Genomic DNA, 13,045 nt, shown 5'->3' with positions numbered 1-13,045 from the left:
TGGGCCGGCAGAGCAGCCACTTCGCGCGCGGCCTCTGGAGCTCCAGCTGCGCCCTGCCACCACTGGCCGCACGCACCACCCGCCTTTCTCGCACGCTAAGTAAGTAGACAGCTCCCCTAGCTGGACTCAGGGGCTGGTGATGCCTCTGCCAACCTAGTTGGGAACAGTGCAGATTTGTGACTAATTGGATAGTAGGTGTAAGTGTGTCAGTGGGAGTGCTTGTGAAGGGGAGCTTGTGCCAGTGTGAGGGAGTGTGTCTGGGTGGGATGTCCACATGTGGAATTTTCTAGCATGTGCCCTAGGGTGTGAGTGTGGGTGAACGAGTGTTTCAGAGTGTGTGTGGTGGCCTGGAGTGGGCCACAGGTGTCTGTCTGTGTGGCACCTGCTGCCCTGGGTGGACTGTGTCTGTACCTGTGGAAATGCCTGTGTGTGTGGCAGGAAGGCCTCCAGGTGAGCTGAGCCAGTCTGCATGTGGATGAGTGGATGTGCCAGAGTGAACCCAGGAAGGCAGAAGCTGGGGCTAGGGAGTGTTATCTGAACTCAGGCTTTCTAAGGTGACCTGACTTGTCCCCAGCTGGGGTGTCTTCTCTGTGGGTCATTCGGCTTTGGTTTCTCAGGGCTTGGAGCAGGGCAGAAGCTCAGCCCTCACACAACACTGGAGTGAATGTGACTCTGACTGACCCAATCTGGCTAGACCAGGGTCAGGGAGACAGCTTGCGGGACCCCACTCTTAAACCAGGAGAAGAGGCAGGAAGTCAGGGGATGAATACACAGGATGGCCATGGCCACCCACAAACACTCACAGTGCACCCACGCTCACATGCTCAGCATACACGCATTCCTGTCCATTGCACCAGTCTTGCGCATACTCTTCTTAGGATAGCCACGCAACCATTCACATACTTTCAACATGTATACCTGTGGACAGCGACATGTATGCAACATGTACCCGCTTTGTTCAATGAATATGCACAAATGTATCCCTGGTGTGGCCCCACCCTCAGCCTCTAGCCTCCTCCAACTTTTGCCCCTTTTAACCTATATTTTGTACCTCTGACAATGGGTCCAAGAAACTGGCCTCAGTGGGGAATATTTTAAGTCAGGGACTTTGGCTGCAGGGGTCAGGGCAGACGGTGATATGGTGCCTTTGAGGGGTTCCGTTTAATCTGAAACTGAGGCTGTCCATGGAGCTCAGCCAGAGAGCATCTTGTCCCTTAAGCTCTGGGACTTAGAAGCAGTGTTTGCCCTTTTAGAAGTGAAAACTTGCAAACACTGCCTTTGGAAGGCAAGCCAGGTCAGGCTGGGATCTGAGACAGAGCTCTGCATATGTAATTTGCTCCATGCTGTAGTTTATACTCTGGATTATACCTGCTGCAGGAAAGCAGCGACCCTTCTGGGCTGGGTCCCAGGGCAACCATTTGGCAGGGAGGACAGTGAACTGAGCTAGGCTGATTCCTTTTTTTCTTTGGTTTCATTCAACCCTACTTCGAGTCTCTCTCCCACAGGCTGGTGGGGGGGTGGCATTTGCTCTCTCCTCTACTTTCTTCCAGTAGTTATCTTTTTTTTTGGACAGAAACTCCTCCATGACCTCCTCGCCGCGGTGACCACTGGGCACACACCATACAGCGCTTGGAAGAGTAGGTGCCCTAAAATACCAGCTGAATGGTGGTGTTATTCTTCTTAGTAGAGTTTCTAGAGCTGTCCTATCATAGCTATTCCCTTCTGAATACTTTATTGAGGTACTCAGACTAAATGTGCTCCTTCAGTTGGGAAGTTAGAAAGACGGTATTGAGTTTCTCTCTCTCTCTCTCTCCCTCTCTCCCTCCCTCCCTCCCTCCCTCCTTCCCTCTTTCCTTTTCTCCCTTTCTTTCTTTTCTCCCTTCCCTTCCCTTCCCTTCCCTTCCCTTCCCTTCCATTGACTGAGTCTCACTCTATTGCCCAGGTTGGAGTGCAGTGGCATGATCTCAGCTCATTGCAACCTCCACCTCCCGAATTCAAGTGATTCTCCTGCCTCAGCCTCCTAAGTAGCTGGGATTACAGACGCCTGCCACCACGCCTGGCTAATTTTTGTATTTTTAGTAGAGATGAGGTTTCTCCATGTTGGCCAGGCTGGTCTCGAATTTCTGACCTCAAGTTGTCTGCCTGCCTAGGCCTCCCAAAGTGCTGGGATAACAGGTGTGAGGCACCACGCCCGGCCTGAGTTTCTTCTGTCTTAATGCCTATGGTTTGGTCTAAGGGGTGACTAAGCTGTCACCCACCAACTCCTCTAATATGCAGGAGAGCAAGTTGGGTTCAACTGCTTTCTGAGGGGAATGCTGGGATCTATATTTTCTTTGGCCTGATCCTACACCTGACCCTTGGGAGTGGTTAAAAAAGGGCAGGCTGTGGTCAGTCCAGCAGAATAAAGGTGGCGGGGAAGGAATTATTTTCCCGTTGTGCTTCCCTTTTCACTCTGGTTGCTGGGAAGCTCTTAGTCCATCATATTGTTCTGTTGTAATAACTATGTTAGTTGGAACCATTGCTTTGACTTCTAATTTCTGCTTTAAAAACTTTATAGAATACACATTTTTAATTGTAAACTTCCACTTCCTTTGCTGAAGGAAATCAGAACAAATAAATGAAAAATCAGCAATTAAGCATTCTATTGGTCTCCGGGAAAGGGAACCACACTGAATTTTCTCGGGACATCCTCAATTTCAAATATATCATCTGGTTTTCAAACCATATGTCTCAATTTGGTTTCTGTACCTTTGGACTCTAATTGGTGACGATGTCTTGGAGGTTTTTTTCCTGGTAGCTCTGGGACATAATGCCTATCTCTGTGCTGGCTCAGACAAGGCGGATAGTTGAGAATGAATTGGGCCATTGATAAACACCCCCTGCTCCGAGTGTTTCAGCTGCTAGCTCTTCCCTGTCTCAAAAGCTCAAGTGTCTGGGTGCCTGAAGGAGTTTGACCCTTGCCCTAAGCTTGGCCCTGGCCCCACAGCCACCCCTTCCTCATGTGACCCTGCCCAACTCAGGGCTCTGCTGGGAGGTCTGTGTCTCTTGGATCTGAGCCCTCCCCCAGTATGGACCACAACATCTCTGATCAGGGATGGCCCTTGTAGAACTGGAGCTTGGGATGAGAGCTTGGACTTAAGAGTGTGGAGGAGCACATGAAGGGCTTTACTGCCTCCTTGCGTGGGTCTGTGAGGCCATGGGCCAGTGCTCAGCACTTTATCCTTCCTCATATGGTGTCTCTAGTCTGCTAAGTGGTCAGGGAGTCATTTGTCACCCTTACCTGCAGAGGTGCACCTCATCTGAATGCAGGGCAGGGTTCTAGCCACGTTGCAAAGTTGTTGAAACTTCTAATTCACTCCAAGACAGATTATTTTATGCTGCCTAAGGCCATTCATGTTTGGAAAGGAGAAAGCTGGAGGGTAAAACTTAGCAACAAAGAATGATTAGAATAACTCAAATGGGGGGCTTTCAGGCATTGCATTGGGGTTCTGCTTCTCAGTATGTGTTATGTCAACCCAAGCCGGTAGCCATTGCCTGCCTTCAAGATGCATCCTCCCAGAAGCATTTGATCACAAGGTAGGAAAGAGGAAATCCCCTGTGGCCTGGTACTAAGTAATGTGCTGGTCGCCTGGTATGGGTGAAGTGTTTGTTCCCTCCCAGATAAATGTCATCTTAAAAAGGTAAGACTAGGACTGGAGCACATCTCTGCTGAATTTTCACACTATTTAGACTCTGGTTGGCCCCTGGGCTTTAAGCTTAACCAAGTGAAAACTGACTTAAAAGCCAGCAAGAGCATTGTGTGAGATGGTTAGGACTTCCGTGCAGGAAAGGCAACTCATAGTAACTCACGTTTATTTATTATAGACTACTGTCCAGCTTCCTTTTTAGGCTCTTTCCATCTTTTGATTCTACACCAACCCTATGAAATAGTTAAGACGATTTTAAATATAACGAAACTGAAACACAGCAAGGCTAAACAACTAACCCAAGGTCAGAGCTAGCAAAGATTGCTTTCCAGATCTGTCTAACTCCAGAGTGTGTAGTGAATGTCCACTGACCACGAGAGATGCCAGCAACTCCCTCATTTCAAAGACTTTCAAAGCAGGAAAAACTACTCCTTTGGGCAAATTGGGGAATAAGGCTAAGGGCTTGACTTCTCCGTCTGTCTCCAGGACCTGAACGTGATCAGCATCATTGGCCTTTCCAGCCTCAGCTGGAGACTATTGCTGTGTGAGAAGCAGGGATTGAAGGGGTGGGAAAGGCCTCCTGGGCTGTGCGGGGATCTCTCCCCTTGCCTTTCAACCCCCCACCAGCATGGAGTGGGCAGTGTTGAACTTCTGTGCCTTCACTTTTTCCTGGAGCAACCTCTGTCCTGGGAACCAAGCCTCTGCCCAGACTCTGCCATCTGACTGGCCTGATCTCCCCTCCCCCAGCTCTAGGGTATCCTCAGCGCCAAACTCTGGGGGAGTCCTGGATGCTTTGAGGATGTCTCAGGACAGATTAGACTCTGTTTGGTGTGATGCAGTGTCTGTAGGCGTCAGCAGTTTGGCTGGGTAGTTGTGTATAGTGTTCACTTTCTGCTGGAGAAATGAAGGTTTTGTCTTACAAACCAAATATTCTGGGTTTGGAAACCATGTGAAATGTGGCCTGTGGTTGGAGGGTGTAAACTGTGTTTTGGGTCTGTGTGTGGTGCTGGATTTAAAGACACTGTTGAGGGACAGAACAATCGGCTCAGGCCATCTCACTTCTTTTGATGGAGGGTCAGAGGTGAGCAGTACATACTGGGAATGTGTGGGAAAGAGAGCACGGGCTTTGCAGCCAGATGGATCTGACTTGGAGCCTCAGTTTCCTCATCTGTAAAATAGGGTTCCTCGTAAGGTAATGTGGTGCTAGAACTGGAAAGTCTATTTGAAATTCAGTGTCTGGCATAGAATAGGCAAACCGTAAAGTGCAATATCCTTCTTTCCTATGCCACCCACTTTCTGTGAAAGAACACTGGACTGATTGGCACAAGATCTGGATTCCAGCTCTGACTCAGCCTTGGGCGCACTGTATTATCTTGGGTTAAGTCACTTACCGTCTCTGAGCCTCCCTTTCCTGGTGCATAAAATGAGAGAACTCATTTCTCTCACTTCTCTGCATTTTCTGAGGATAATGAAAGAGTAAAGTTAAGGGTTCTCTTGGAAGATCCAGAAAGTACAACCAAAACGGATTCATTTATTCATGCCTCAGTATTAATTGAGATCTTTTGCTGTGCCAGGGTCTGTGCAAGGTGCTGGGGGTAGAGGTAAGTTGGAATATCCTGGGCTTCAGGTAGCAATCAGACCATATGGCAAGACAGACTTGTAAACAAATAAAGGCCTGTCTGTGGGGCGTGATCAAAGCAGGTACTGGAGGCTCTAATGTAGCAGCAAGGAAGTGTTGTCTCCAACTGGGGCAGTCAGAGAGGCCTTCCCAAAAGTGTAAGTACTTGGTGTGGATCTTGAAAGATAACAGGAAGTTGCCAGGAAGAGGAGGACATTGTAGGTAGAGAGACCAGCATGTGCGAGGGCATACAAGTGTTGCCTACTGTGGTAAGTTTGGGGAACTTTAAGCAGTTGGGCATAACTGGAGCCTATGGTGTGGGTGGTCAGTAGTGTTGGCGATGAGATGGAAGATGTTACAAAGAGCTTTGTATGGAGTCCTGTCTGGATTGCTGTCCTGAGATGTTTAGACTTTTTGTCATATTTATGGGCAAGCACTGAGGTATTTTAAGAAGGGAGGGACATGGTTGGATATGGGCTCACTTATACATTCAACAAACATTTACTGAGTGCTTCCTATTTTTATGTCACTTTAAATTTTGACATATCAAATATAATAAAAATGTATAAGAGTTGTATAAGAAATCCCTCTTTATCCATATCTCAACTGTTTACATGATCTTCCATTTACTTTATTATTTTCATTCTCTCCAATCATACAAAAATATTATTTTTATTATTTGCATATATTTTTATTATTTATATAATTTATATTTTACTGTATATTTTTATAATATATTTATTGTTTTATTATATATGAATACATATGAAAATGTTTATATTTCTGATCAATTGAGGAGAAATTGGAGACATGATGCCTCTGTAGCCCCCATATGTTAAGTATATATTTCCTTAAAAAGGATATTCTCTTACCACAGTGCAATTCTGTCCTAATAATGTCTTTATGGCTCCCCCATCTCTCTCACCTCAGTCGGGATCTAGTCCACAGATTGCATTAATTCATGTCTCTTTAGTCTCCTCGAATACAGAGCAGTTCTTTTGCTTTATTTATTTATTTTTTGAACTTTATGTTTTTGAATAGTACAGGTCAGTTATTATGTGGAATATCTATCAATTTGGTTATTGTTGATGGTTCCACATGACTAGATTCAAGCAATGCATTATGGGCAGGAATACCACTGCAGTGAGGTGATGTCCTCTCCAGTTTTCATATCAGCAAGCACATGATGTGGGGATTGTCCCAGTGCTGGTGATGGGAGCTTTTATCACTTGCTTAAGAATAATGTCTGCCAGTTTTTCCACTGTGAAATTACTATTTTTCTCTCTGTAATTAATAAGTAATTTGTGGCGAGATACTTTGAGACTATGTATAAGCTGTTCCTTAACAAACTTATACCCACTGATTTCAGCATCATTGATCATTTTGAATCAATTATTTCTTCCATATTTAGTAGTTGGCATTCTACTTTAAAAAAATCTTTCCTCTCTCCCTCCCTTCCTATCACTAGGGTCTCATGAATTCTTCATTTATTCAATGGGTTATAAATCAATTATTATCTTTATTTTATTTCATTGTTCACATTGTCCCAAACGTGATTAGTGGGAGGCTCTGCAAGCTGGCTTTCTTTGTTTTTGATGCATCCCCACAATTCTCTATGCTCTTCCTTACTATTCGCTATAGCAAGAAGCTACAGGCTCAGTTTCCTTTCTGTGCTACAGCCCTGGAATTAGCCATTTGTCTAAAGAGCACTGGATCCTTTTAGTGGAAAATGATATTTAGAAACCAAGATTTTTAAAGGCCACCTGTGCTCTTTGTGATTGGTGTGTCATCATTTATATGCTCTCTTAGCAGTTAGGACATATATGTATATTTATTTCTCCAATCAACCAATACAATACATTGTTACATGTTTTTAGAAGAAAAAACCCAAAGACTGCAATAGAGAGTAATGGGGTAGGAATACTTTAGATTGGGTAGTTAGAAAGGGCCTCTTTCAGGAGGCGATATTTAGGAAGACAGCATGAGGTGGGTGGATGGATTGGAAGAAGAAAGAGCCTAGAGATTGTTTTAATTATTCATACAGTAATTACCAGGGCCTGAACTAAGTTCAAATGGAGAGGAAGTGGAATTCAATAGGACACAGTGACTGGTGAATGCAGAAAGTGAGGGAGATGAAGGAGTCTGGGGGACTCCCAGTTTGATACCTCAAAGGCCTCTCAAACTCAATGTGTCCAAAACAGAATTTCTTTCGTTCTTCATCATACTAAAACCTGGTCCTCTTCAGGTATTTCAGATTTCATTGAATGACTCCTTCTTCTGGGTAGCTGCACAAGTCAGACAGACCTGACGGTCATCCTCAACACCTCTCTCTCTAAAAACTCACATCCAATCCATCCCCATATCTTGTTGATATTAGCTTGTAAATATCTCTCAAATCTTTCACTTCTCACTATCTCCACCAGCATCACCCTAGTTCATGGTACCATCTTCATGTTTCTAGGGTACCACAAGAGCCCCCGGTCCCCCTATATCCATACTGGTTCCCCTCCAATTTGTTCTCCACACAGCAGCCAGAGCACATTTCAAAACTCAGCTATGTTCATATCATTTTCTTCCTTAAAAGTATGTTAGTTGCTTCCCATTGATCTTAAGATAAAGACTACACTCTTTAGTAAGTCCTACGAGGTCTTGCTTGCCTGGCCCTGCTGCCCTCTCTGACATCTCCCTACCTAGCACTCTCTCCCTGGCTCTCCCTGCCACACTGGCCTCAGCTGAGTCTCAGTCCCTAGGGCTTGTTAGGCTCCTCCTGCCATAAGTCTTTGTATTTGCTGTTCCTCTGCTTAGAATGCTCACTCTTCCTGACTCCACCTACTGAATTCCTTCTTTACTCTCAGTTCTCAACTGAGTTGTCACTTTCATAATCTTCAGGGCCAGGTCCAACCCCATTTTATAAAGTTTTAAAACATCATGTACCTCCTTCAAGGCTTTATCATAGTCTTAATTTTACATTTACTTATGTAATCATTAAAGCTTACCTTCTCTATGTGATGATGAGCTCTGCGAGGGTTGGGACCATGTCTGGTTTTGCTCATTACTTTATCCTAGCAGGCATAATGGTACCATGTTACTGACACATGCCACAAATATATGTTGAACAAACGAGTTAATGAAGATTTATCATCTGAGTAACCAGACAGATGATGGAACCATTCAGTGGAATAAAAATGAGGAGAGAAGTAGATTTGAGGAGGAAAATGATAATTCATTTTGGGACACCTGGCATTTGGGGTGACTGCCAACAATGTCTGTCCCTCAGAGACCTTACCATCTTCTGTACAAATTAGGATGTCACTAAGGAGCTTTTGGGGGGCTGGTGACAGGTGACATCTAATTCCCAGATGATTCTAAGAAGGTCCCTGGGGGAGGTGGCTAAGTCACAAATGGCATCCCTGAGCTGTGGCTTCCCTATCTATCATTATCTCTGGTTTGTAGAGCATACAGGAGATAGAAGGGGTTCCCAGTGGTCCTGACTTGGCTCCTTGGGTACTTGTATAAAATATCTTTACAATCCTATGAAAGACTCCTTGGAACTTTAGTTACTTTATGATTCACATTTGTCAGGAGCTGCCAACCTCCTTCCTACCTCTAACACTGCACTAGACATAGGCTTAAATGAATACAGAAAGTAGGTCTTACTAAGCCCGGTGAGCCATCCTTTCAAAGATGTCATCAGCACTAGGACAGATGGCCCATTCCATCCCTCTGACTTACTTACTCTTACATTCCTCACTCACTCATTCAACTTTCTATCTCATCTTGTTCATTCGGTCACTTACCCACACACCCATCTGTCACCCACCTATGCATCCATGAACAAGAGTTTATGTTGGATTTATAGCAGGACTCAAGGCTAATGCATAATCTTCAGTCCCACTCCTTTATCCCTCTTTTCTGTGGTCCTCACAGCTCAGAATCCCAGGCAAGGAGACTGTCAGGGGTTGGAGAGATGTCACTGTGCTAGTCTAGGGCTGGGCTGGGTATGATTGCAGGGTGTTAGCAGGAAGAGTGGGAGACCAGAAGTGGCCACACTGATTACTCCTCTTGGCTCATTGTCTGCTTTTCTGGCTTCCCTTCTTTCATTGGTGATGAGAACTTAGAGATTAGGTAGATATAAGGTAGATATAAGGCAGACTGGGCTTTGTGGAGGTATTAGGGGGCTCTGGCCTTAAGGGGAAATAGGAACACAGCTCCCTGGGAGCCCTACAGTGGAAAATGTGATGCTTTTGTTTTCTTCTTCATTTTAGACTACTATTGCACTTTAACCCTGTTGAATTTGCAGAGAGGCTATGGGAGGGTGGGAGAGCAGGATTTTAAAATGTGGCATTTAGAAACCAGGCAGTAGACTAATTCTGGCCCCATCCCCCTAGAAGCTGCTCTTTCAGTTCTCTTAGGCTTGTCATTTACAAAGAGCTCCCTAGAATGTGTGCTATCCATCTGCTTTGGTGGCTGACAGGGCTGGAACTGAGAAGGCATAGGACAATGACAGCCACATCAGATAACAGCATCTTGGAAAAATGCCTGAAGGTTGCAAGGGTCTAAGTTACAGACTCATTCACTCATTCCCTCCCTCACGAATTCATTCATTTATCTACTTAGCACCTACCTAGTAGGTGCCATGTTTAATTCTCAGCCCTGGAGACATGACAGTGAGCAAAACACATATTTCATGCCCTTGGAGGATTTGGTTTGGGAACAGAGACAGTAAACAGGGTATATACACCATACAGAGTGTGAATACCATGGAGAAATATAGAGAATAGTAAAGGAGCTCCAAGGGTGGGAGGGGGTTTATACATTTATACAGGGTCAGGAAGTTTTCTCTGATAAGCAGGCATTTAAACAGAGGCCAAGAGGAAGCTATGTGAATACTTGTTGGAAGAGGAGCCAAATAAAGAGAAGAGTAAGTGCAAAGGCCCTGAGGCATAGTTGAGAAAGAGCTTGCTGGTTCATATGATTGAAGTTAAGTGAGGGATGGGGAGAGTTGAAGGAGTTGAGATCAATGCAATAATGGGTGCCAGCTCATGAAGGCTCTGGCGGGTTATTTGAAGAACCTTGGCTTTTAATATGAGTGGTATAGTGAACATTGAAAAGTTTTGAAGAGAGAAATGACATGCTATAGCTGCTATGAAAATAGTAGATTGTTACTGGGAGGAGAAATGAATTAGGAGCCTATTATAGTGATTTAGGTGAGCGATGATGGTGGCTAGGACCAAGGTTCACTTATTCATTCATTTATCCTCCATTTCATTTTTTATTCTACAGATGTCTCTGTAACTCTGCCTGCCCACATATGAGGCCCCTTAGCACTTTGCATCCATTCCTCTGTCCGCCCCGCTCCCATGATCTGTCCAGCTATCCTCATTGCTTTCAACAAGTCTTTACCAGCTACTTGGAGAGTGTTGTGCCAGATGCTGACTAATATGGGCATATTCTTGTGGAACTTTGGCTCTCTCAGGGAGACAAGATGCATCCGTAGGAGATCACCAGTCAACTACAAAACCAAGCAAGTCTCTCAGGCTCAGGATGAATGGTGTCAACACTTCAGTGTTTCAGGAACCCTGTGGGCTGGAGGTCAAAGTAAGCGTCTGGGTGGAAGCCACATTTAAGCTGAATCTTGACAGGTGGGGTGGCCAAGTCAGTCCTGAAGAATAACAGGAAAGTTGCTCTGAAGCTTGAATGTAAGGGGCATGTTGGGGAATACTGGGTGGTAATGCTAAAAGGAGGTGGTGTGGGCTAGAAACAGGATCTAGAGAGGAACAAGCACCAGGCTAAGGAGTTCACATCTAAGTTGAGAGAGTTTGGGGAGACACAGGTTTTCAAGGAGATTTTACAATGAGAGCCGTGTTTTAAGAGGCTGAAACTAAAATCAGATGGAGGAATAATAGGCTGGGGACTCAGAGAGCAAAAAGACCATGGCCTTGTGTGAACCTGCTTGGCCTTTAGGCCAGCAGGAATGCTGAGGCTAGGAGGACTTCTGGGGCGGCTCCTAGATGCAATGGTGTGGGGCTCTATGGCTAACACAAACAGCAGGATATGGTACTGGCAGTTCCTTGGACAAACCCTACATATCTCCTATAACTCAAAATCACCTTTGAGCAAAGAACACAGAGAAGCCTGGGTTCTGGGAAGAGCAAGCTGGAGAAAAATGTTCAGGTCTGGGCTCTGGTCATGAGTGACTCTTTTAGAAGCTTCTGGGGTCACTGGATTGTAGGAACATTAGATTCAGAGCAGGAGCTCATCTAATTCAGCCCTCTATTCTTATAGATGGGAAACTGGAGGCCCAGAGAAGGGGCATATATTGTGTAAGGCACTATAGAGCACTTGTTTAGAGAAAGGTCAAGCATCTCATTGAACTCATGCTGGAGGAATTTCTATGTTTTATTTAATTATTCATTTACATATCTCTTTCAATGGAAAAATAAAATTCTAAGAAGAAGAAAATTGTTCTGTTCATCTCCTCTCTCATCTAGCTGGGCCTTAACACAGAGCAGACGCTCTGCCTGACCCTCAGGATCACAATGTCTCCCCTCTTGACTCAGACAAAAGCAGGGTGTTAGGCTTGTCTCAGAGCTGGCCAGATGTGGAATCAGAAAGAGCTGCCTGTGGATGGGGATAGAGCCTGACTCTGAACCCCTTATCTATTCGTGAGGCTTGGCCTGTGACTAGTTTCTATCTCAGCTATGTCCTTGGCCTGTGACTAGTTTCTATCTCAGCTATGTCCTTAGTGACATCTCACTGGTGGCCATGATCATGGCTGTTGCCATGAAGGGGCCTGCTGAGAGAGAGGAGAGGGAGGTTTTGGTGTGGTGAGGGGATGTCTTGTGCCTGAGGCTACTGCAAGAGGAGAAAACCTCTGCCCAGCTGGAGAGAGAGCAGCCCGCAGGGAGATTAACAGCCTCAGATGGGCACCTAGGATACATACTTGGGGCTTAAGGTCATTGCTTGGTCTGGCCTGAGGCTGCGCCTGCAGGGACTTCACCAAACTCACATATTTGTTCTCTTGCTGTCCTATGAAGCTTAAAGCCACTTCTTTAAGAGCAGCCTCTCCGTGCAGTCTGCAAAAGTCTATGGCTTAACATCAACAGGATTTTAAACTGAAGTGTCTTTTGATGCACCTCCATCCCTGCATTTAGGATCCTAGTGGGGAGGGCTGAAGCTGGAGATTTCTTGAAAAGTCAGAGGTATTTGGGCCATAGATCCTGCCAATCCAGGCACCAGGGTTCGCGTCAATGCTGGATGGGTAATTGATTCTTAAGCTCTTGGTCAGCACCCTGTCCTGTTTGTCTTGTGCTGTATACTTGGCAGAGGACTTCCACATGGAGAGGGGTGAGTTATACTGGTGAGCAAGCTTATTTGTAGGCACAGGAAAATAAGTACTCCCTTACTGTGTTCCACGTTCCTCAGAGAATATCTTGGGGAGGCAGTGATGGGGTCATTATGCTCTTCAGGATAGCAATCTTAGATCAAGCAATGTGGATGGAACTTGGATAGGTGAAATTCTAGAAGGAGACTAGAAAGAACTTGGATTCACAACATGGTGAAACCCCATCTCTACCAAAAATACAAAAATAAACTGGGTATGGAGGCTTGCACCTGTAATCCCAGATACTCGGGAGACTGAGGCAGGATAATCGCTTGAACCTGGAAGGTGGAGGTTGCAGTGAGCTGAGATCGTGCCATTGCACTCCAGCCTGGGCGACAGGGCAAGACTCCATCTCAA

General features: G+C 45.4%; 1 protein-coding gene across 2 annotated transcripts in view; it reads left to right on the top strand.

The window, feature by feature from the left end:
- The window catches only part of INSC (inscuteable homolog (Drosophila)), a 132,994-nt gene that overhangs the window by 2,654 nt on the left and 117,295 nt on the right, over positions 1-13,045 (top strand). The window contains exon 1 of one of the 2 annotated variants that reach the window (XM_011999557.1): positions 34-99. The exons of the other annotated variant lie outside the window; for it this stretch is intronic. The gene's annotated coding sequence lies outside the window, so the exon portion shown is untranslated. Of the gene's footprint in view, positions 1-33; positions 100-13,045 lie in introns of those variants that run through there. 2 annotated transcript variants of the gene reach the window in all.

This window comes from Mandrillus leucophaeus, unplaced genomic scaffold (genome assembly GCF_000951045.1).
Source record: "Mandrillus leucophaeus isolate KB7577 unplaced genomic scaffold, Mleu.le_1.0 Scaffold599, whole genome shotgun sequence".
NCBI lineage: Eukaryota > Metazoa > Chordata > Mammalia > Primates > Cercopithecidae > Mandrillus > Mandrillus leucophaeus.
The sequence above is the reverse complement of the archived record's forward strand: the minus strand, read 5'-3'. Positions and strand labels throughout refer to the sequence as shown.